The following is a 24,608-nucleotide window of genomic DNA, read 5'->3' as shown; positions in this document are numbered from 1 at the left end:
TATAATTCCATCAACTGCTATCCACTACCACTCCCAAACCACCATTATGTACACACTGTTTTTAAAAGACAATGTACAGAGGTCAATGATGCAATCATCATCCCTGAGAAAGTGATCAAACAAAGAAAGCCAACTTTCTTCCACCACCCCCTTTCTTTTTAAGGCCACACCTGTGGCATATGGAAGTTCCTAGGCTGGGGGTCGAACTGGAGTTGCAGCTGCTGGCCTATACCACAGCCTCAGCAACACAGGATCTAAGCCACATTTGTGACCTACACCTCAGCCTGCAGCAACACCAGATCCTTAACCCACTGAGCGAGGCCAGGGACTGAACCCACATCCTTAGAGAGATTAGTTGGGTTCTCAACCTGCTGAGCCACGATGGGAACACCAAAAGCCAGCTTTCTGAGATGACACAAGCAAAGTTTCATTCAGAGTTACATCTGAAAGGTGCCAAGATTCTTTTCAGTCCCACAATTATAATATTCCCATGAAAGGAAATGCAAGTCCCAGAACACATGTCCTCACTCAGTCAGGTTTTCTGTGCAGTCTGTACAACATTACCCTTGACAGAAAAGAAGGACAGCAAGGATACAAACCCTGACCTATGAGAAAAGAATTAAAATCATAGGCAAGCAAATAATAAATGCTGGAGAGGGTGTAGTGAAAAGGGAACCCTCCTGCACTCCTGATGGGAATGTAATTTGGTCCAGACACCATGGAGGTTAGGAGTATGGGGGTTTCTCAGAAAACTAAAAAAAGAACTACCATATGATCCAGCAGTCCCACTCCTGGGAAAGTACCTGGAAAAGACAAAAACTCTAATTCAAAATGATATATGTACCTCAATAGCCACTGCAGCACTATTTACAATGGCCGAGACATGAAAGCAACCTAAATGTCCATCGAAGATGTGGTATGGACATATACATAGAGAGCGATGTGGTACACCCACACCCACACACAATGAAATACTACTCAGCCGTTAAAAGAATGAAAATGCCATTTGCAGCAACATGGATAAACCTTGAGATTACATACTAAGTGAAGTAAGGCAAACAGAGAAAGACAAATACCATATGATATCACTTATATGTGGAATCTAAACAAGTGTTACAAGTGAACTTGTTTACAAAACAGAAACAGATTCCCAAACATAGAAAACAAACTTATGGTTACCAAAGGGAAAATAGGGGGATGCAGGGGAAGGATAAATTAGGAGTTTGGGACTAACAGATGGATGCTACTATATATAAAATAGATCAACAAGAACCTATAGTATAGTGCAGGGAACTACATTCAGTATGTTATAATAAACTATAATGGAAAATAATCTGGAAAAACATATATGTATATATATAACTGAATCACTTTGCTGTATACCAGAAAATAACACAACAGTGTCTAATCAACTATACTTCAAAAAAAAATTCAAACTAAAGGCAAAAATAAAGAGTAGTTAAATAAAGGAAAGGCAGAAGCTGACACATCCAAGTCTTTTTCTCTATCATAGGAATCTGTCCACCAGCTCAATCAGGCCTGCTTCCTATTTCTGTATGGCCTATAAAGTAAGAAACAATTTTACATGTTTAAATGGTTGAAAAACCATCAAAAGAATGGTATTTCATGATACATAAAATATCCATAAATAATGTGGCACCTAGCCATTTCATTCATTTATGTGTTGTCCGTGGCTTCTTTCACACTATAGCAGCAGAGCCCACATGGCCAGCTAGAGCCTAAAATATCTACTATATGGATTTTTACAGAAAATGCCAAGCCCTGCTCTGTAAGAAAGTTTCAGTATCTAGAATCCAATTTTCCTATCATGTAGAAGCTTTAGCAAGGTTTGAAGAATAAGGCGATTTTCCTAAAGAGAAATAGCGTGTGTGTGTGTGTGTGTGTGTATAAATAAAACTTTATTTTTTATTTTATGATTTTCTTCTTCCCATGGCATATGGAAGTTCCCAGGCCAGGGACTGACTCCTAGCTGCAGCTGTGGCCTAAGCCACAGATGCAGCAATGCCAGATCCTTCATCCACTGTGCCAGAGGAGGAATTCATAGAAGTGTGTATGTGTATAATTTTATAGATTTTTTTCCCCACATAACTGGATAAACAGTCACATAAGAACACAGGATATCCTTACTTATCTCCATTTTAAAGACTAAAACAAACAAACAAAAAAACCCCACAAAACTTCCAGCAACTCTGGAAAGAAAAAAGATTTACCAGGGTTAGAAATCAAACCAAGGTCCCCACCATTCTGTTTTCAGTGGCAAATAATGGGAACACCTTCATTTTTGGTCAGTTTAAATCTAGGGCTTTCAGTAAGTAAACTGAGAAAGATAAACATGTGTAAATCTGGAGGTATACTTCTTTGCCCTACATGTACACACCATATGCATGCATTTATAAGGCTCTGTTCTTGGTCTACACACTCTCACACTGCTTCCTGTCATATCAGTGTGTAGAATCTCTCTCTCTCTTTTTTTTTTGGTCTTTTTGTCCTTTTAGGGACACACCTGCAGCATATGGAGGTTCCCAGGCTAGGGGTCTAATTGGAGCTGTTGCTGCCGGCCTACACAACAGCCACAGCAATGCCAGATCCCAGCCATGTTTGCGACCTACACCACAGCTCACGGCAACTCTGGATCCTTAACCCATTGAGCGAGGCCAGGGATTGAACCCACAACCTCATGGTTCCTAGTCAGATTTGCTTCCATTGTGCCACAATGGGAACTCTTAGAATCTCTTAACTCAAAGCGATGAATTGTGTGTGGACCTTCAAAAAAGGAAATTTTTCAAAATTTTGGTCTTGCAATAGAATACAGTAGACTGGCCCTACCAAAAGTTCCTTGCAGGTTTCTTATCCTTAACTAACAACCTGTAAAACAGTGTGCTTATTATAAACTGCAAGGTGGGCATACTTTGCATTGCATTTAGGACAAATAATATTTAGCAGCCTCGGGGGAAAAAAAAAGTATCATGATAAGACAACTTCTACTCTATGTATTATTTTTTTTCTCTCTCAGACTAAAGTAAGCCAAAGGTCAGCGCATAAAAAGAACATCAAGTTTTTATCCTAGCCAAACAGAAATATGAGAGATTAAAGGGTGGCAGGCATCTGGGTGCAGAGTAAGTATTTATAATCCTAGGGTAAAAATGCCACTTATGGAATCGAATTTCTATGAGAGAAGCAGAAGGCTCAATACACTTAACCCATTATTCACTTTAAGAGAAAACCCTGCATTTGTAGGTCCTACATTCTGATGATAAAATCAATCATTATGCATGAATATGTCATTCTAAAAGCAAAATTTTTTTAAACTAAAAAACAATTAGCATTCACCAACCACTGACCCGATGCTATGCATTTTATCTTCACTCCTAGCTTGGGTCAATTCAAAACCAAACTAAGAAGTCATGTGGATAACCATATAAAATATTCTTGGAAACCTTTTGGAAAAATTTTTAAAAGCACATAATGACAACTGACTGAATATAGAAGGAATCTTTGGATTTTGACAGTTTCAACCTCTCAGTGTGAGTCGTGACCATCTGAGGGTACACCCAATCACCCTTTTGCCATACACATAAACAAGCCAACCCCCATGAATGGGTGCAAGCCTTAATGGGCATGGAAATCATCTCTCGTTATGTGCTGTGTGATTCTATCTGTCTGGGGTGGGGCCCAAGATTCTGCATTTCTAAGATCCCAGGAGATGCCCACCTTGCTGGGTCACAAACCACACCACACCTTGAGAAAAAGGTGTTAAATACATTTTCACCTGGACTTCTGCTTCCATCAAAAGAGGTATTTTTAACACTTGTCCACTCATTCACAAATACTCTAAGTACCAGCCAAAGCTAAGCAACTGTCCTCATCTTACACAGGCTGTTTGGGAAGGCTTCATCAAGAAGCAGACATTTAAGTACACAGCTAAAGTTGGGGAAGAGAATGAGCCAGCCAGATGGGGGGTAAGTGCAAAGTGCAAAAGTCCTCAGGTGTGAGCAAGCCTCCCCCATTCTGCGAACAGCAATGAGGCCTTTCACACATTCTTTCCATGGCATCTTAATTACTGCACTCACCTGGTTTTCCTCCTGCCTCTTTCATCATTTCTTCTCAGGGGCCTTTGCTAGTTTTCTCCTCTTCTCTCCCTCTTAAATAACAGAGCACCTCAAGGCTCAGAGCTTGACTTCCTCTCGCCGCACACACAGCCCTGGTGATCTAAGCCAGGCTCCCGGATTTTAATGCCCAGTCCACAGGTCCTGCACTCCACACTCCAGTCTATCTACCTACTCCACTGAGAGGATAGCAGACATCCCTAATTTAACATGCCCATCCTCGCCTCCAAATCAGCTCCTCCCAGGGTCTTCTCCATCTTAGTAGATGGAAGCTCCATTTTTCAATTAGGTTGAAACATCTGAAATTATCATATTTTTGGAAGGTCAAAAAAAAAAAAAAAAAAAAAACAATCTTCATCTGGTTGAACCTAGTTGGCTCATTTCTAAAACCTTGGTCACTTTTGACTCATTTCTTTCCTTCATACCCTCCATTCAATACATGAAGAAGTCAGAGCTCCCTCTTCAGAATATATGCAGAATTTAACTAATTTTCCCCATCTCTACTGTCACCCCCTGATCCAAGCCACCATCATTTCTCACTTGACACTTCCACCTGCTTCTGTCTATGCTCTCTTGCAGCCTATGTTCAATACACTGCGATCTTTGTAAAATATGCCAGATGGTGTCACTCCTGGTGGGGGGGAGCCCCTCTGTAATGGCGCCCTATTTATCTCTGAGAAAAAACAAACAACTTGAAGAGAAAGACAAATATCATATGATATAAATTATATATGGCATTGAAAAAAAGGATACAAAGGGAGAGGAGGAGGGGACAAATTAGGAGACTGGGATTTAAATGTACACATTACTGTATACAAAATAGATAACCAACAAGGACCCACTAGATAGCACAGGGAACTATACTCATTATCTTATGATAATCTATAATGGATAAATAAAAAATAGAATAACATATATATATGCCTATATAATTGAATCACTCCACTACACACCTGAAACTAACACAACATTGTAAATAAAGTATTTTTCAACTTATTTTTTTTTTTTAAAGAAAAGAGTAAAGAAGCAAAACACTACTTACAACAGCCTACAAATCCCAAAACCACAGCTACCCATGGAGCTTGTTGGAAATGCACATTTCTGGGCCCCATCCCAGAGCTAATAAACCAGAATCTCTGGGTGAGGAACAGAAATCTGTTTTAACAAGCTCTCCAGGTTCTTACCCACAGCAAAATCTCAAGACTCCTGCCCACTGCGCCTACCTCCTTCTCCATCTGAGGTCATGACCTCTCTGATCTGACCTCCTACAACCACCTTAAGAACTTAAGACTCCTCAACTCCTACCCTGCCAGGGATCTTACCTCTTGTACCCTGCTCTATTTTATCCAGAACATGGCTTGGCACATAGTAGGAGCTCAGCAAATACTCGGAGAACCAATGAATGAATAGAGGCAGTGTGGCTCAAGCTTATAAACGAAGGGGAGATTGGAAACTAAAGCAGAAAGGTCAAATTGTGTAGGACCTTGTACAGGTTGAAGGCTAGCACTCTGACTAACTCAGAAACCTCCGCAGGCAATGTCTCCAGGCCAGGCAGTTGACTTACAGGGCACCTCCCTACTCTGAGTTACAGAGACTTATTTTCTGTGAGCGCAGACTCAAAGATTCCTAAGTCTTAACAGATCTCATCCATGGTGCTTAGGGCCCTGAAGGTCTAACATACACAGTCAGGAGCCCAGAGACTCGCCTCCATCTCAAAGTTGTAGACCCCTTGTAAGTCACAGTTAAAGCAGAGGTCCCCAAGCTGGTGGCCCATAGGCACAGTCCACATGTATGGCTTATTGGTCTACAGAATACTTAACTAAAAATGGGTACTTCTCTATTAGTGATGGTGAGCATTTTTTCATGTGTCTGTTGGCCAACTATATTTCTTCTTGGGAGAAAGGTCTATTTAGGTCTTCTGCCCATTTTTCAATTTTTTTTTATTTTGGCTGTACATAGAAACAACCTAAATGTCCATCAATAGATGAATGGATTAAAAAGATGCAGCTATATATACATAATGGAATACTACACAGCCATAAAAAAGAATAAAACATGGATGGAATTAGAGACTCTCTTATGGTGAAGTCAGAAAGAGAAAGAAAAATACCACTTATATCTGGAAATCAAATATATGGCACAAATGAACCTTTCTACAGAAAAGAAACTCATGGACTTGGAGAAGAGACTTGTGGTTGCCAAGGGGGAGGGAGTGGGATGGACTAGGGTTTTGGGGTTAATAGATGAAAATTACTGGATCTGGAGTAGATAAGCAATGAGATCCTGCTGTATAGCACAGGGAACTATATCTTGTCACTCGTGATGGAACATGATGGAGGATAATGTGAGGAAAAGAATATATATATACTGGGTCACTTTGCTGTACAGCAGAAATTGACAGAACATTGTAAATCAACTATAATAGAAAAAATAAAAATATTAAAAAAAACTAAAATAAAATAAACATGGGTGGTTGATACAGCAAAGGTTGAATTACTGGTTTCTCTGGATACCATTGTCTAGCAACAATGAGCCACCTTCTAGTGGGCCAGCAGGGGGCAGAGTTGAGAAGCAGCTCCTCACTTTGATGGGACACTTGCTCTCCATTTTGCCAAATTACTACCACTCCACATTCTGACGCTGACAATTGGCCTGATATACTCATTAATCTGACTGACTCCTGAAGCCCTTTATATTGGCAAATCCTGCCTTAGCCTGTTACACTCCACATCCCAGGAAGTAGTTCCAAATCTGATGGAATAGTGGTGGCATAAGTGAGTTTAGAATAAGCCACATTAAAAGAACAATCTCATATGATATGAATGAGAAAATATAACACATTGCTGTAAAGTTTGAAAAGGTACATACATGTTTGTATAGCAATTCACACTGTCAACAACTTTTCTAAGGAAATCAAGAGATATGAGGCAAAAATTTAAGAACACAGATGTCCATCAGAGCATTACCTAAAACATACATGGGCAAATTACTATCCTAGGGCCCACTGATTTTTTTGTAAATAAGGTTTTACTGGGACACTGCCAAACCCATTCATTTACATATAGAATAGGACTGCGTGGAAGCTATTACAGTGCTAGAGCAGAGTTGAGGAACAGATGGTATGACCTCCAAAGGGTAAAACATTTACTATTTGGTCCTTTATAGAAAGTATACTGACCATTAACCTCTAGTAATAAAATATCAGAAACAAATATTTAATAGAAAGGCATGCATTCAATGAATTATGAGGGAGCTATATAGGTTTGGGGTTCCCCAACCCCACCATTACTGACCCAATGGCTAGGTACTTCTTTGTTATGGGGTTGCCTGTGAATTGAAGGATATTTAGCAGCATCCTGGGCCTCTGCCCAGTAGATGCCAGTAGCACCTTCCCCCCAACTTCAAGACCAGTTGTGACAACCAAAAATATCTCTAGGAGTTCCCGTTGTGGTTCAGCAGGTCAAGAACATGACACAATATCCATGAGGATGCAGGTTTCGATCCCTAGCCTCGCTCAGTGGGTTAAGAATCTGGCATTGCCACAAGCTGCAGAATAGGTTGCATATGCAGCTGGAATTCCATGCTGTTATGGCTGTGGTGTAGGCTGGCAGCTGCAGCTCCAATTCAGCCTCTAGCCTGGGAACTTTTAATATGCCATGGCTGCAGCCATAAAAAGAAAAAAAAATTATCCAGACATTCCAAATGTCCTTGAAGGGAGGAGAGAACTGCCCCCATTTAAGTGGATATAATACAGTCAAATTCATCTTTTATATAACTATTTAATGAGGGTGGAAGTTCATTATGTAAGTAGGAACACAATACAGGTTAGAATTACTACATACACTAATGACCCTAAACTGACTTAAAAATGTTGTTTATACACATCCATAGACCAAAAAAAGCCAGTTACAAATCATTCTGCAGAAGTCTTCCTCATGACTATCTCAGGGTGATGAAATTACAGGTGATTGTGACTTTACTGGTTCCTTTTAATATTTTCTATAATGGATGAGGCACTAAATTTGTCATTTAAAAAATATCTACAAATTCCACAAAAACTGAAGTCTGTGGATCTGGACAAATAAAAATATATTCAGGCAGAATTCCTCCACTGAAAATTTTGCAAACTACAAACATGTTAAGTTGTTATTTAATGGTAAAATCTGCCTCATTCCAGTTTTTTCTTTAAATACTTGGTCAGATTACAAGGACTCTGTTATTTATAAAATTTTGGTTCTAACATTCAAGCCCAGACAGATTGAGCTGGTATAGTATTTGACACATTTTTATGGTTTTGGAAGAGGCCGCAATTACGTGGTTCAGTGGTACCCTTGTAATAATGGCTCATTGTAAGGACTGTCCAGTTCTTGCCCCTCCTGATGGGAGTTGTGACTGTGGCCTTCCACGTGCTATAACTTTTTCATGTGCCCCAGTTTAGCACTGCCTCAGAATTGCAGACACTTTATTGTTTCAGCGTTTTCCCCCTTCCCCGCCCCCAAAATGCTCCTATTGTTTGCAGTTTATCGGGTATTAGCGATCATTATGGCACAAAGAGCAAAACGCCTTTTCATAAGGACAGACACTCTTAAGAAACTGGTGGTGGTCAAGCTGTCAGAGATGAAAACATTGCCGGGGGCCTAAGCAAAAGGTCAGTCAAAAATGAGAGCTGAGTGCTGCTGGTTTGAAGGTCAAGTCCACATGAGCTGAAAACTGGCAAAAAAGCAGCTGCCTCATAATAACACAGACTTCAGGGCCTAGATCATGAGACTGAGGGGTCCCCCCTGTTTCTGAGGAAATGCATTGTCTTGGGCAACTCATAAGACATGTTGTCTAGATTATGCAATGATGAAATTCCAGTCTGGAATGAATGTCTGTGACAATTACAGTTGCAGCCCATCAGTGCTCTGAGTCTATGTGTTTTATGTGCAGGTACATTGTGACCACTGGGCAACCCAGCCATTCATTCAACCTGCATTTATGGAGGTACTGAGGATAAAGCAGCTGCTAAAGCTGAGCTCCTGATCCCGCAAAAGCCATACTGAAGTGGCAGAAGCAGAGATAAACACGAAGGCAACAAATCAACAAAGAAAGGAAAACATCCTACAGTGATACAAGAGCAATGCAGAAAAGAAAGCAAGCCCCTGGGAGAGAAGAAGGCAACTCTGTGGTGGAGCATTCCAGCTGAAACCCAAATACGCAAAAAAGCCAAGTATGCTGAGAATCAGATGAACTTAAACCCTGAGCTGTAGCAGCCTGGCATCTTGGAGGAACAAGAAAAATATCCATAACCAATCCAGCAGGGCTAGAGTACGACCAGGTCTGCACATAAACTGCAAAAGGTGGTTAGGGCCAGATGTCATGGAGCTTTGTAGGCCTTGTAAAGGAATTTTTTTCTTTCTCCCCTGCTACTTATAAGAAGACCTCGGGAGGTTCTAAGCAGAGAAGTGACATGATGTGATGAACATTTGTAAAACATCACTCTGGGATCGATGTGGATGGGGAGGAACAGTGGACACAGGAAGAAGAATTAGGAGGCTCCTGTGGCTACATATATGAGAACTGCTGATGCTTTGGACTCAAATATTAAGACGTAGCTGGATATGAGATATATACCACTAGCTATGTGGCTGCTCCATGGCTTGTAGCAAATCTAATAGCACATACATTAAAGGACTTTCTTTTTTTTTTTTTTTTGTCCTTTTTGCTATTTCTTTGGGCCGCTCCTGCGGCATATGGAGGTTCCCAGGCTAGGGGTCGAATCGGAGCTGCAGCCACCAGCCTACGCCAGAGCCACAGCAATGTGGGATCCGAGCTGCGTCTGTCTGCAACCTACACCACAGCTCACGGCAACGCCGGATCGTTAACCCACTGAGCAAGGGCAGGGATTGAACCCGCAACCTCATTGTTCCTAGTCGGATTCGTTAACCACTGCGCCACGACGGGAACTCCTAAAGGACTTTTTTACACAAGGCGCTGAAATATCTCACACCACCACCAAGAAGTAATTATAAATGATGCACACAGTTGTAAAATATCCCATGCACAGAAGCTCAGTGTATGGCCAACTGTCAGGGTGCAATGCAGAGAGGTGGCCTGGTGATGTTAGTTTCTGGCTAGAAACTCAGAGAAATCTGACCTCAAACCTTAGGCTTAATGCTTTGAACCTCAGTTTTCTATTTGTAAAACAGGATCATGGATTCTATCTGTCTGGTAGGTGCTCACTTTGTTGATTATTTTTAAGTGATAAAATGCATGAAAAGTACTTAGCATGTAGTAAATGCTCAATAAATAAATAATGTGCTCTATTATTGTTAGTCTTAGATTTTTTGTTTTCACATTCAAGTAGATAAGTGTTAGATCATTTAGCTCATCTGTCTCAATAGGGAAAAAAGAGGGCCACCTTGAAGGAGCGGAGAGGACAAAAAGGCGGGGGGGGGGGCGCAGTTCAGGCTCTCTTTTAGGCATCCTTTTATATTTTGGCTGATTCAAACATCACAGATGGGTGCCAAAGGTAAAAGGATGCAAAAGGTGAAAGAGGAGAAACAAGAATCTTAGAGTGTGGGACACTTGATGGCTGGAGGAATCATACAGAAGGTTTTGTGAAATCTTTTTTCTCTCGCACTTCCAAAGGTGCTGGCTCAGTTACAGATTTTTTAACTGGGCCTTAGGGTAAGTGGAAACTTCCATATGCAAATTTTTGACTATGCATTTTTTTAGGAAGAGGTCTCATATACTGAAACATTTAAAGATGCAATAACATGCAGAATCTGCAGGTAAGGGGGAGGCATATACAGGAAACAAATTGAGCCATGAATTGATTACTGTTGATGCTGAGTGAAGAGTACCTAAGGGGGTTCAGTATATTCTTCTCTCTGCTCTTATTTAAGCTTGAAACAGCCTATCCACATTCACACAGAGCAGAGATGTTTATGTACTAGATACTTCATTCATATTCATTTTCTATCTTCTTTTTCTACAAAAAGAAAAGTCTAGGGTAGCATATTTACTAAGCCAGAACTTGGTCAATTTATTTACCTACTACAAGCATAAATGTCTGCTTTTTGGCTTGTTATTCGCGATCTTTGCCTGAGGCTTTCCTCTCAAGGAGCTGACTTTGTGGTTCATGAATGGATCATGGATTTGGTGTGATCCATGCCATTCCTCTGTAGTGTTGTCAGCCTGAGCACCTCTCAGAGAAACATATAATTAACAAAGCAAGTTGGATTGGCCCATGCAATGTTCTCACTTTGATAAAATCAGGAGTGTACATTTTAGTCACCAACAAAACATTTATTTCCTTGTGCAGAGGGTACAAAACTGAATTCATATAGACCTTTTCGGATTAAAATCAGGACTACCTCTTCGAAGTGGCTGATGATCTACATTTATGTCATAGAAAAATATACAATCAACTGAAACTTGAGCTTATAAAGATACTTAGGAAGAGTCTGGGTTTTTCTCATTAAAAAAGTTCATTTGCGGAGTTCCTACCGTGGCATAGTGGGTAAGAATCCGAATGCAGTGGCTCAGGTTGCTGCAGAGGAGGTGGTTTGATCCCTGGCTCAAATGACCTGGCATCACTGCTCAGATCTGCAGCTCAGATTCAATCCCTAGCCTGGGAACTTCTGTATGCCATGGGTGTGGCCATCAAAATATAAATAAATAAATAAACAAACAAACAAATAAATAAATGAATTTAAAGGTTCATATTTTAAAAAAGGATTTATCTACTTAACAAAGAAAATTCGGAGGGATTTAAAATTTGCTGCAAATCTATAAAAATGTATAAAAGTAGGACACACCTAAAAATAAACCAATATATGTACTGAGACAACCCAATTTGGATTGCTTTGTGTGACAAATATAATGGATAAAATGTGTAAAGAGGAAAGGGACAAAATACTTCTTTTGAGAATAGAAATAGGAATTTTGAAGGAGTTAAGAATATGGGAATATATTGGGGTTTCTCACAATGAAGGAAAACAATTAAAGAGTGGAAATGAAGTAATTACTGAGCACCTATTACATGCCAGGTAGTTTTTCTAAAAGTTTTCAACAGATTCATTCACTTTATCTTCACTACAACCCTATGAGGTCGGGGCTATTATTATTCCGGTTTTAGGAATAAGGAAACTGAAGCCCACTCCAAACCACTATACTAAATACTGCTCTGTTCTTAGTTACCTGTAGAATTTCTATTTCAACACAGTATTGCTGATTGTGAAACTACACAGAGACTCTTTGCAATATTTTTTTCTTCTGCGTACTTGTTTTCACACTTCTAAATATGCCTCTCTTTAATGCACGGTTCTCACCTGGGTGAAGAACAGGCATTAAACCTCAGCTAGACTGGATTCTCAAGAGGATAAAGCAGCCTGCAGGCCAGTGGTGGGCCAGAAGGCTGAACTTTACAAAAGAGAAGTGAACATCAACATTTGTTGTGGGAAAACTGCCTCAGGACTTGGAGTAGTTTAAGCAATGATGCTTCTTCTTCCTCTCTTCCTTTTTTTTGGGAGGGCAGGGAGGCAGGGGGTGTGTTGGGGGGTTGGTAGGCAAACAGGATCTTGAAGACTGAAAAGGAATTTTTGTTAATCAAAAGCATCTGTATCATGGGATTTTTAAAGGAAAGGTTAAACCATTGAACTCAATAGTTAGCCTTTTATAAGAAAGAAAATGGGCCACTGTTATTACTGAAATGCCAGTTGCCATATACCTAATTGTAAACCAGTATCCAAAGAAAGGGAAGAGAAGTGTCCAGATTACTCTTTTGTCAAATGGCTGAATATACTATGTGGTTTGGGGAAGGAAAAAAAAGGGGGGGTAGTGGTTTAATCAGTCCTCAAAAGTCTGTATCTTATGTGTAGGAGATAGAAAGAGGGACCCTAATACGAAAGAAAGCCCCTCTTTCCTCCACTTGAGGAGCTTACAAGTGGAGGATTAGGATGGGGGACAAAGGAAAGGGAAACCACACACAAAGTTACTCTTAAGATAGTCCTACCATTTAGAACAGTGGTTCCCCTCATACTAAGTAAAGTAAGCCAGAAAGACAAAGACAAATACCATATGACATCACTTACATGTAGAATCTAAAATATGGCACAAATTGACCTACTTACAGAAGAGAAATAAACTCTCAGACACAGAGAACTGACTTGTGGTTGCCAAGGGGGAGGGGGAGGGAGTGGGATGGATGGGGAGTTTGAGGTTAGTAGATGCAAACTATTACATTTAGAATGGATAAGCAATGAAATCCTAATATACAGCACAGGAAACTATATCCAGTTACCTGTGATAGAACATGATAAAAGGTAATATGAGAGAAAGAATATATATATATATGACTGGGTCACTTTGCTGGACAGCAGAAATTGACAGAATATTGTAAATCAACTATAATTTAAAATTTTTTTAAAAAAATAAATTGCAAGGGAAGTTCCTATCATGGAGCAGCAGAAATGAATCTGACTAGGAACCATGAGGTTGCAGGTTCAATCCCTGGCCTTGCTTAGTGGGTTAAGGATCTGGTGTTTCCGTGAGCTGTGGTGTAGATCACAGATGCGGCTCAGATCCGGCATTGCTGTGGCTCTGGTGCGGGCCAGCAGCTACAGCTCCCATTAGACCCCTAGCCTGGGAACCTCCATATGCTGCAGGTGTGGCCCTAAAAAAAAGACAAAAGATAAAATAAAATAAAATAAAACAAACATAAAATAAAATAAATAAAATTGCAAGGAACAAAAAAAAAAAAAAAAAAAAAAAAACAGTGGTTCTCAACCAAAGGCAATTCTGCCCTTCCAGGAACATTTGGGAATGCCTGGAGACATTTTCCCTTGTCACCACTGGGGGTACCTGGGGTAGCTATTCCTGGCATCTAGTGGGTAGAGATCAGGTATCAAACATCCCATAGCACACAGGACAGCCCCCACAACAAAGAATGACCTGGCCCCAATCTCAAGAGTAGAGAAGTCCCACACATAGAGATGCTGGGTCAATTCACCACTCCAAACCTCTTTGAGATGGATTTTGAATAAAAAACACGGCAAAATCAGCCAAGCCAGAGGGATGGCACAGATACCTCCTAAAGTACTGATGTGCTTCCTTCTTGTATCTGAGTTTCAGAGTCAACAATTATTTCATGCCTTATCTTGACATGCAAAGGACACTGTTTTAGTTAAATAGAAGGAAGAGGAAACATTGCCATCACTATCAAGAGCTTAATTCAAAATCCAAGACTTCATATCAACTTGAGTCCTGGCCAGTGATGTGGGAGAGAAAACTAAATTGAGAATTACCAGTTCAACACAATAATGATCAACCGTGCCCTAAAACTACACAGAACGAAAGCAAACAATTCTAATGATTCAAAAAGCACACTGGGAACTTGCTTTGGTGTTTCTGAGGGCATTGGCAGCTGTGAGTGCATTGCAATATCACTTACAAGTCCTTTCTGTCCAATAAATAAATACTAAAGGAACATGACCACTTGCAAACAAAGTGAGTTAGCTTTACAGTGTTTCACAAAAATCCTTAGCCTCCCAAACTACAATAAGAGAACAACAAACAGTTTTCATCCATTCATTTCCTGTATCTTAAAAAGGAATTATATTTTTCAAAATATTTTAACTTTTAAAGGTCATTAATTTATAATTTTGTAGATGACAGAGATTTTTATTTTCTAACTGCTTTCAAAAGTATAAATAGAAGTGGAGCAAATGCTCTGTTAAAGCTGAATGGTCGGGGAGAAGGAAGCTTGATGTGCTAGTTTTCCTACTTTTGTGTATCTTAGAAATGTTCTATCATAAAAAGTTATTTTAAAAAAGAAATCAGTTCTTAGACATACAAACACACATGCAAATGCTGCTTCAGATGTTTCTATAAAATAATTTAATCCTGATGTGTTCGATGGCAAATTCTTTTGGTCTTAAAGATTTCCGATCTAGCTTATTTTCCTATCTGCCTCCTCATCCTCTATATCTAGAAAAAAAAAAATCTATAAAACACTTAGAAAGGAAAAACAAACCAAAAGGTAAACCCGTAGAAGTACTAATTAAACAATAACTTCTCAAAAAGTTTATGTTGCAAATGATGCCTGGAACATGTAAGTACAGATCTAAAGGACCATAAATGGACTCACAGTTTAAGCAAAATTCTACACTTGCCACACTGAAGCTTCCTTATATTCTGTTTCATCCACATAGCGCTGCATAAAATACTTATATTGCAGTGACTGAATTTGAGTATTCGATTCTCTTCCTTTAGCAATGAGACGTGGAATGATACAGTTATAACTTTACAATAAATACATTTACAAAGTTATCCTTTGATATAAAATGTTGAGAGAGAGAAAGAATGCCTTCTTGGAAAAAAAAAGAAATGATTAAGGAAAAGCACATTGCGAAAAGCCAGATAATGTAATATTTTTGCTTGGCTTTCCTTTAGCTAGAACATGATTATTTACTTAACAAGCTGTGTAATTTTTCAATTTTCAAAAGGGTCATCAATTGGCAGAATACTGTAAATCAACTATAGTAAAAAAAGTAAAAATCTCAAAAAAAAAAAAGGGGGTCACCAGAGGGTAGGAGACTGAGTTTTATAAAATTTTTACCATCTATGTTTAAAGAAAAGAAAGTTAGGGAAGAAAATTACCTTCTTCTGAGCATCTCCTCTTTATAAGGCATAGGTTCAGGCCTGTGTAGTGGTGAAATCTAGCTGATGCTCACAATATGCTGTAGCTAGTCTAGTTTACAGATGAGGAAATTGCAACAGTGGTTTAATAACTAGTCCCATGTCACCTGCCTGCTCTCATATAGGAAGACATCTAAGCCCATATCTGTTGGATTCTAAACCAACCAAAAACTGGAAGATAGATCGAAACTTCACTTCTCAGGAGTGATGAATGCTCTGCTACAACTGATACAGCAAATATGCTTATGTAAAGACCTCCAAAGCTGTCACCATAAAAAGGAATGTACCAGAGAAAAACCACAGAGGGAATTTTATTAAAGTCATTGCTGCCTTTAGACTAGAGAGGAAACAAGGATATCCCCTGCAGCACAGTGAGTTAAGGATCCAGCACTGTCACTGCAGTGGCTTGGGTCGCTGCTGCAGAGTAGGTTTGATCCCTGGCCTGGGAACTTCCACATGCCACAGGCATGGACATAAATAATAATAATAATAATAATAATTTAAAAATAAAATAGAGATCAAACATTTTATGACTTTTCTTTAAAAAAAAAAAATGTAAGAGTTCCCATTGTGGCCCAGTGTGTTAAAAACCCCACACAAGAGTTCCCATTGTGGTGCAGTAGAAACGAATCCAACCAGGAACCATGAGGTTGTGGGTTCTATCCCTGGCCTCACTCAGTGGGTTAAGGATCTGGTGTTGCCATGAGCTCTGATATAGGTTGCAGATGTGGCTTGGATCTGGCATTGCTGTTGCTGTGGTGCAGGTCAGCAGCTGCAGCTCCAATTGGACCCCTAGCCTGGAAACCTCCATGTGCCACAAGTGTGGCCATTAAAAGAAAAAAAAAAAAGTAACATGTATGGTTGGAGAAAATTTAGAGATTAAAGATGAGAAAAGGAAAAGAAAAAAAACCACACAAATAATTTCATACAGAGAGAGAAATCCTGACAGCATTATAGTATTTATTTTTCTACTGATCAAAGTCGAATTTGAATGTGGTCACAGGCAAAGATAGCAGGACTGGAATCAAAGTTATCTTATTCAGAAGGATCTGGGCTCCATCCTTCTTCAAGGGGGATTTGTACACATCTCTAAAGCATAAAACAGACCAAGATCCTGCAACATCACACCCAACTTAACCTCTGAGAGTAAAAAGAGTATCTTAAATAATTTGGATTATTAATTTAAATTACATTTTACTCCCCTGACTCTTTAACCATGTGTTGTATGGTCCCAATTCTAAGAAACACTTGGAGCTACAACAAGCCCTGTGCTGCGTATCAAGGGAATAGAAATGGAATCAGCAATGGGAAGAACACAAGGAATGTGACAGAAGAAGGGACTTAATGCTGAAAGATCTTACGTTTCCCCCAACCTTAACAACTTGGCCACACAAATGTGGTTTATATCATGCCATAAATGAAACCACTCTCACCCAAGAACAAAACTACAACCCACACTTGTTCGAGGGCTAACCAAAAAAGGCAAAAAAAAAAAAAAAAAAAAAAAAAGGCAGAAACACCATCAAGTCAAATATCCCAGGATTTTCATGACAGATATGGTGAACAATTCCTAACAATTTTCCAGACCTGAATCTCCAAATCATGAAAGGGGTACTTAAATATATATGAATACATGCATTTCTGTGTACAAATATATTTGTTTACATATACATGAAAGAGAATTTTCATTCATAAATTTCTAAGTATCAGGAACTTTCACACAAACAAGAACTATACGGTATGATTTATTTTTACTATTCCTGATGAAAATGTACATTTCTTGCCTTTAAAGGAATACAGGAGTTCTCGTTGCTCAGTAGGTTAAGAACTGGATGATGTCTCTCTGAGGATGTAGGTTCAATCCCTGGCCTTGTTCAGTGGGTTAAGGATCCAGCGTTGCCACAAGCTATAACATAGGTCGCAGATGTGGCTTGGATCTGGAGTTGCTGTGGCTGTGGCGTAGGCCAGAGCTGCAGATATGATTTGACCCCTAGCCCAGGAATTTCCATATGCTACAGATGGGGCTGTATAAAGAAAAACAAAAGAGAAAATTTAAACATTAAATAAACAATACACTACAGAATAAAAATAAAATAAAGGAGTACAAGGTCTGGTTTAGAAAAGAATTCTACAGTCTGGAAAAACCACAAGTGAATAATAGGTTCTCTTGTGACTTCTTCCCCTCGTAAGCAAGTGAAACGAGCTGCCAGCATTTTGCTCTGGGCTACACCTTAAAATTAGGGAGTTCCTGTCGTGGCTCAGTGGTTAAGGAATCCAACTAGGAACCATGAGGTTGCGGGTTTGATCCCTACCCTTGCTCAGTGGGTTAAGGATCCAGCGTTGCCGTGAGCTGTGGTGTAGGTCACAGACGCAGCTCAGATCCTGCGCTGCTGTGGCTCTGGCGTAGGCCGGCATCTACAGTGCTCCAATTGGACCCCTAGCCTGGGAACCTCCCATATGCCATGGGAGTGGCCCAAGAAATGCAAAAAGACAAAAAAAAAAAATTAAGTATAATCTGTGGAAGTAGGTAGTAAGTATCTCTATTCACCTCTGGAGAAAAGAGCAAATGACAAGGTTTAACTCTATGTGTGGATTTTTATATGGCATGGCAACTGACCCACAGAACAGAAGAGTTGTTTGATATATAAAGGAGGACATTTTTATGATGTCATGTCATTACAACCTACTGAACTAGGCTTTCCATCTCCTCCTATGCTAGACACAACATAGAGCTCATAGCAGGTATCTGATAAATAGCCTAATACTGAACAGATGATGAACCAGCCTCAACTGCTCATTATCTTTACAGGTTATGGCCCCCTAGTTTCTTCTTAGTCTCTTACAGAAACAACAGTCAACTATCAAAACCCACCCCTGCAGAATGACCTAGCCATTAGAAATCACCCCACTCATCTGACACTGAGCAATGATGGCATCAATCTAGTGCTCCCCTGAGGAAGGTGAATGTCACTACTGCCAACCTTCAACGTGGCCAATCCATCCCTAAAGTCAGGGGAAGTAACCATTTCTGCACAAACAATAAATACAGAGCAGGGTGTCAACTTCATCCGCTGGAGGGCGTTCACTGTGTGGCCCAATTTAAATATCTTCTTCTGAAATGTAAAATTGTTCCTTGAAAACAAAACTGTTCCATTCTGGAGTTCCCTTCATGGCTCAGCAGTTAGCGAATCCAACTAGCATCCATGAGGATGTGGGTTCGATCCCTGTCCTCACTCAGTAGGTTAAGGATCCGGTGTTGCCATGAGCTGTGGTGTAGATCACAGATGTGGCTCGGATCCCACGTTGCTGTGGCTGTGGCGTAGGCCAGCAACCACACCTCCAATTCAACCCCTAGCCTGGGAACTTCATATGCCTCAGGTGCAGCCCTAAGATAGGGAAGAAAAAAAAAAAAAAAAAACCTGTTCCATTCTGATAGCATGTACCAATGATGATGAATTATGCATGTGCCTCTGTCTAATAAAGGAGGGGCGGGAACTACAATGGAAATAAATGAGGAAAGCCACAAAAACAACTTCTTCCAAGAATAAGCATTTTGTAAATTCACATTTCAAAAAGAAGGAGAATTCAAAAAGTGCTTTAATCCATCGTGTCACAGTTACCAAAACACTTCAAGGGCCTTCGTTTTATCATGCCATTAACACGTTTGTTAGGACGACATAAAATCACTGGCTTAGTTTACACGCTGATGACACCCGCGAACTGCCGAGCTGTACCCTCCTGTCCAATGAGCTGTGCTATTATTTATAACTAAAAAGAGTCGTTATCATAAATGAGATGCAGTTCATCACTACGTCTGACCATCAAGTATCTCAAGGGCTGAAAACTGAGTCACCTTCATGCAGACTCAACTATGTCGATGCTCCATTACCACGGCTTTTTCTTTGGAAACTTAAAAAAAATAAACCTTACATTACGAATGCAGGGCAAATGAGAGATCTCAAGGAAGAATTTATCTCCCAAAGAAAAGTAATGGCACAAAACATGAAATGCAACACACGACATGCTTCCTTCCCATATTTGGACAGAAATGTCAGTCAAACACCAGTAACACATTATGTTGCTCCTTAAACAATGATAAAATGAGCTCATTAAAAAAAAAAATCTTAAAACAACAAACAAAAATCTAGAACAAAATGCCCCATCTCATTCTTCTCTTTGATTGTAACTCTTTAGAAGTAATCAATTTTAGAGGTGACGTGTATTTTTTTATATTTCCAGACTATCTCAAATAGAATTAAGTTAAAATATAACCACATATATATCATATATGCTTTAGAGCCAACATTTGAATGTGTGATACATAAGTTTCTGTAGTTTTCTATTTTAAAAATATGTAGGAATAAAATATAGACAAGATTTACCTCTCTTTTTAAAAGTATTTCATTAATGTATTTTTTAATCATTTTCAGATTGAAGGGCATTTAGGTGGTTTTCAGTTTTCATTAGAAAAAGGAATACAGAATTGGATCGTCTTGCATTCAGAGACATATTATACTATTATATGATCTTCAAGGGACTGGAGTCCTTAGAGTGGAAGACAGTTGGGAAAAGACAATGACTGACATTTTCATAGATGCTGCTCAAATTCTCTGCAAAAGAGTTGTTCCACTTATACTTCCAGCAGAAGAGGATCCGAGTGGCCACTTACCCACACCTTCCCCAATACCGACTCCAACAGGTTTGACAAGTTTTCTAACAATTTTTGCAAGCAGCTTTAAAGCAGCTTAATGTGAAATTTCACATTTTCAGTAGGAAATTTTAAGGAGATTGACTTCAAAGGAATCACAAGTAAAATTACTGCCCTAAAGATAATTAAAGAGTAAGGGAAAACTGAAACAAGGAAGGCAACAACAACAACAAAATAATAATAATAATAATAATAACACCCAAGACAGCACCCAAGGAAGCTAACTAAGCAAAGAGAATGATGATAAGCCTCCATGATAAACACTTTGGCAGTCTCTGGTTGGATGTAACTCATTACTTTTTTTTACCTTAAAGTGTTTCCCACTTTTTTGTTTTCAATTTTTAAAATTTGTGTAGAATGATATACTAATGGCCATTTTCCAATTCCCAGAATGAAAAAAAAAATTAAGATATTGCCATATTTGCTTTAGAGAAAATACTAGGGATAACAAGAAGTCCCTTGGGTTCCTCTGTCCCATTCCCCCTTCTCCCTCCCCAAGGAAACCATTACTCAGAATTTGTTGTATATACATCAGTTCATTTTGTTATGCATTTACAATATTGCACCTATAAGATATCTATGTTATTTGGTGTGATTTTCTTAAAAAAATACATAAACTTTGACCATATGTATGTCTAAACCAACTTGCTCCCATCACTCAATATCACATTGCTCAGACCTATCCACAATGATATGTACACATCTAATTCATCTATTTTCCTGGTGTTATGATGTAACCCATTCCCTTACTGATGGACATTTAGTTTGACTCTAATTTGTTACAATAAGAAGCAATGCTGCAGTGAACATCCCTGTGCATATATCCTTTCTGGTTTCTTTAGGATATAAATATTAACATAGAAGTGCCAGATAGTAGGTTCTATTAAATGTTGCGAAATTGTTTCCAAGGTGTCTGAACAACCTATGCTCCCGTTAGCATATGTAGGAGGGTTCTGATTTCATTGTTCTATTCAAATATGGTATTGGAGTTCCCGTCATGGCACAGTGGTTAATGGATCCGACTAGGAACCATGAGGTTGTGGGTTCGATCCCTGGCCTTGCTCAGTGGGTTAACGATCCGGCGTTGCCATGAGCTGTGGTGTAGGTTGCAGACGCAGCTTGGATCCTGCATTGCTGTGGCTCTGGTGTAGGCTGGTGGCTACAGCTCCGATTAGACTCCTGGCCTGGGAACCTCCACATACCCTGGAAGCAGCCCTAGAAAAGGCAAAAAAACAAACAAAAAACAAAAAACAAACAAAAAAAAGGTATTATCAGGCTCTCTAATTTTTGCCAATCTGGTTGTAAATAAAATAGTATAATGGTTATTGTTTGAATTTGCAATTCTCTAGTTACAAACTGGGCTGAGATTTTGAAAACTGTCTTATTCTTTGCCCTTTTCAACCCACTGTTGACTTACTGATTTTCAAAAGTTCTTTATATATTCTAAGTACTCATCCCATGCTTGTTATTTATGTTATCAATATTGTTTTTGTATTTATTGCCTGTCTTTTAGCTTCATGTTTCTATTTAACCACATCTACCTTCCTTGAAAATGGTTCAATAATAAAAGCCATAAGAAGAGATCTTTCGGAGTTCCCATCGTGGCTCAGTGGTTAATGAATCCGACTAGGAACCATGAGGTGGCAGGTTCAATCCCTGGCCTTGCTCAGTGGGTTAAGGATCTGGCGTTGCCGTGAGCTGTGGTGTAAGTCGTAGATGTGGCTCAGATCCCGCGTTGCTGTGGCTGTGGTGTAGGCCGGCAGCTACAGCTCCCATTGGACCCCTAACCTGGGAACCTCCATGTGCCACGGGAGCAGCCCTAGAAAAGGCAAAAAGACAAAAAAAAAAAAAAAAAAAAGAGAGAGAGATCTTTCATTTCCATTTGCTCCATTTGAACTTGTGCTTGTAACATTTTCCAAAATAAAATGAAAAAGTTTGAAATAATAAAGTAGAAATTGTTTTTTTCTAATAATTTCAGAGAAAATTATGATTAATACTCTTACTAGGGAATTAATCCATAAACATTATAATTAAATTGTCAATATATAACATCCAGATTCTGAAGATTGAAAAATCAAGTTTTTTAAAATGGTAACTTCTGTAAACAGATTCACTATTTTAATATATCACTAACTATAATATTCAAATTTAATACAGAAGAATAAAACTTATACAATAATTAAGAATCACCTCTGTGGCAACTCAAATTGCCTTTCGTATTAAAAGTCAAACAACTTTAAATCAATGTCCTAACTTTTACAATACCATCTCCTGAGAGTGTGGTTAAAAACTTAACAGAATTTAGCGTCTTGTAAAGAAAATCACCTTATCCTGTAATCATAATCATCAAAGACATATTTTCTAAGGACTTATTTCACATTAAACAAATTTTATCACATAAATAATCTCAACTTAAAAGCAGAACTGGTAGTACAAAGGAACTAATTCTAATACAAATCTTCAGAACTTGTGTTTGATCATGTAGGAAGAAATGCTCTCAGATTATTCTTTATTCTCTTCTCCTAGGGCAAAAAATAAGTCCTAAGTGGTATTACCAACTAAAAGAATATAAACAAAATACTCAAGCTTTTAATGTATCATGCCACATTTTCATCCAGAAAAAATTGCACCAATTTACATTATTAGCAGTGTAGAGTGTCCATTTCCTCACATCTTTACTACAGATGAAAGAGCAATGCAGTAATAAACAAACCACAAATATACAAATATCAATATGGTAAACAGTCTTACTGTTATTTTATTTGGTAGTATTTAACGCCATTCTTTCACTTTGTCTTTAAGAGTAATGATTTTGTTATGTTTGTTACAGTGCAAGTATTTAATTGTCAATTTTTTAAAGATTCTACTACCTAGTAATTCTTATTAATGGGAAGAGGGTGATGAAGGGACATATTAATCCATTTGAAAACTCCCATCAAATAACGAGCTACTACTTTTAAGCCTCTCCTGAGTCTACTTTGAGAGACTCTTAGAGCCCAGCAGAAATATCTTTTTGTGTATGTTCTTTCAAATACTGTTCATTCTCAAGAGCAGTGACTGACTTTTGGGGGATCTGCTCTCATATATTTAAAAGGTATGAAGACAGGTGAGTGGTCCTGGGGGAAATCTTGTTATTAGAAAGGACAGCCAATGACTTAAACTAAGGTAAAGGAGACAGTCTACCCAAACTAGACAGAGTGCTCAAAACTGCCAGACAGGTTAAATCTGCTCTCTGAAATAAAAGGTAATTTCAACTGCAAGTTTTGTCACTATAACCCAGGCCTTTGGACTGGGATTGGAGGAGAATAATACAACCAGCTTGTGGACTAATTTCATCCATGTCATCTCAAACCTATCCATCATGTCTCTCCTCAGTAGAATATAACCTTCATGAAAGAAAGACCTTTACGTTTGTTTGTTTGTTTTGCTGCTATTTCCTCAGCACCTCTAACAGTGCCTGTCACATGAATACTTACTAGATTTGAGCTGAACCACTCATTGAGTAAATAACCCATTTATTCCTTCAAGCAGACTGACCTGCATGGGCTCCATCTTTAAGTACCGTGAGCTTTTCTCATCCAATGATTCAAAAGAGATGATATACAGAGAAGTGCTGGCCATAGAAAGTAAAAATTCCAGAGATCAATGATATATGTAATAGGTTATATTTCAAGTGTTAAATCCCTTTCATTCTTTTAGTACTAAGGGAATTAGAGCAGAGTGGTTAACAACATAAGATTATTTGGGGAAACAGGGGGAAGATCAAAAACAAGCTCCATCACTTCTATCTGTGTGGCCTTCAATAAGTTGTTTAACTTCTTTCCAGCACCTCTCTCACACTGACAATGTAAGTACCAAATGTGACAATTTATGTAAAATATTTAGCACAGTGTCCAGCATGTACTAAGGAGCCAACAAATAAAAGCTGCTGGTTTACACTGTAGTTGTGGGAAAAGAAGTAGAAAAGTCAGTGTGTTGACAGCACCTATTCTAAATCACACCCAACAGTCTAATGGTTGCCAGTCTTCATTTGAAGTCCTCTCCACTTGGGCATCTTATAAAATAAGCAAATAGAAAGCCAATCACAGTCC

The 24,608-nt window shown here is 39.0% G+C and overlaps 1 protein-coding gene across 10 annotated transcripts in view; it reads right to left on the bottom strand.

Moving 5' to 3' along the window:
- The window catches only part of MITF (microphthalmia-associated transcription factor), a 244,741-nt gene that overhangs the window by 40,775 nt on the left and 179,358 nt on the right, over positions 1 to 24,608 (bottom strand). The gene's annotated exons all lie outside the window — the stretch shown is intronic.

The sequence above is a fragment of the Sus scrofa genome, chromosome 13, assembly GCF_000003025.6.
Source record: "Sus scrofa isolate TJ Tabasco breed Duroc chromosome 13, Sscrofa11.1, whole genome shotgun sequence".
NCBI classification, from domain to species: Eukaryota; Metazoa; Chordata; class Mammalia; order Artiodactyla; family Suidae; genus Sus; species Sus scrofa.
Note: the sequence above shows the minus strand (reverse complement) of the source record. Positions and strands in the feature narration are given on the sequence as shown.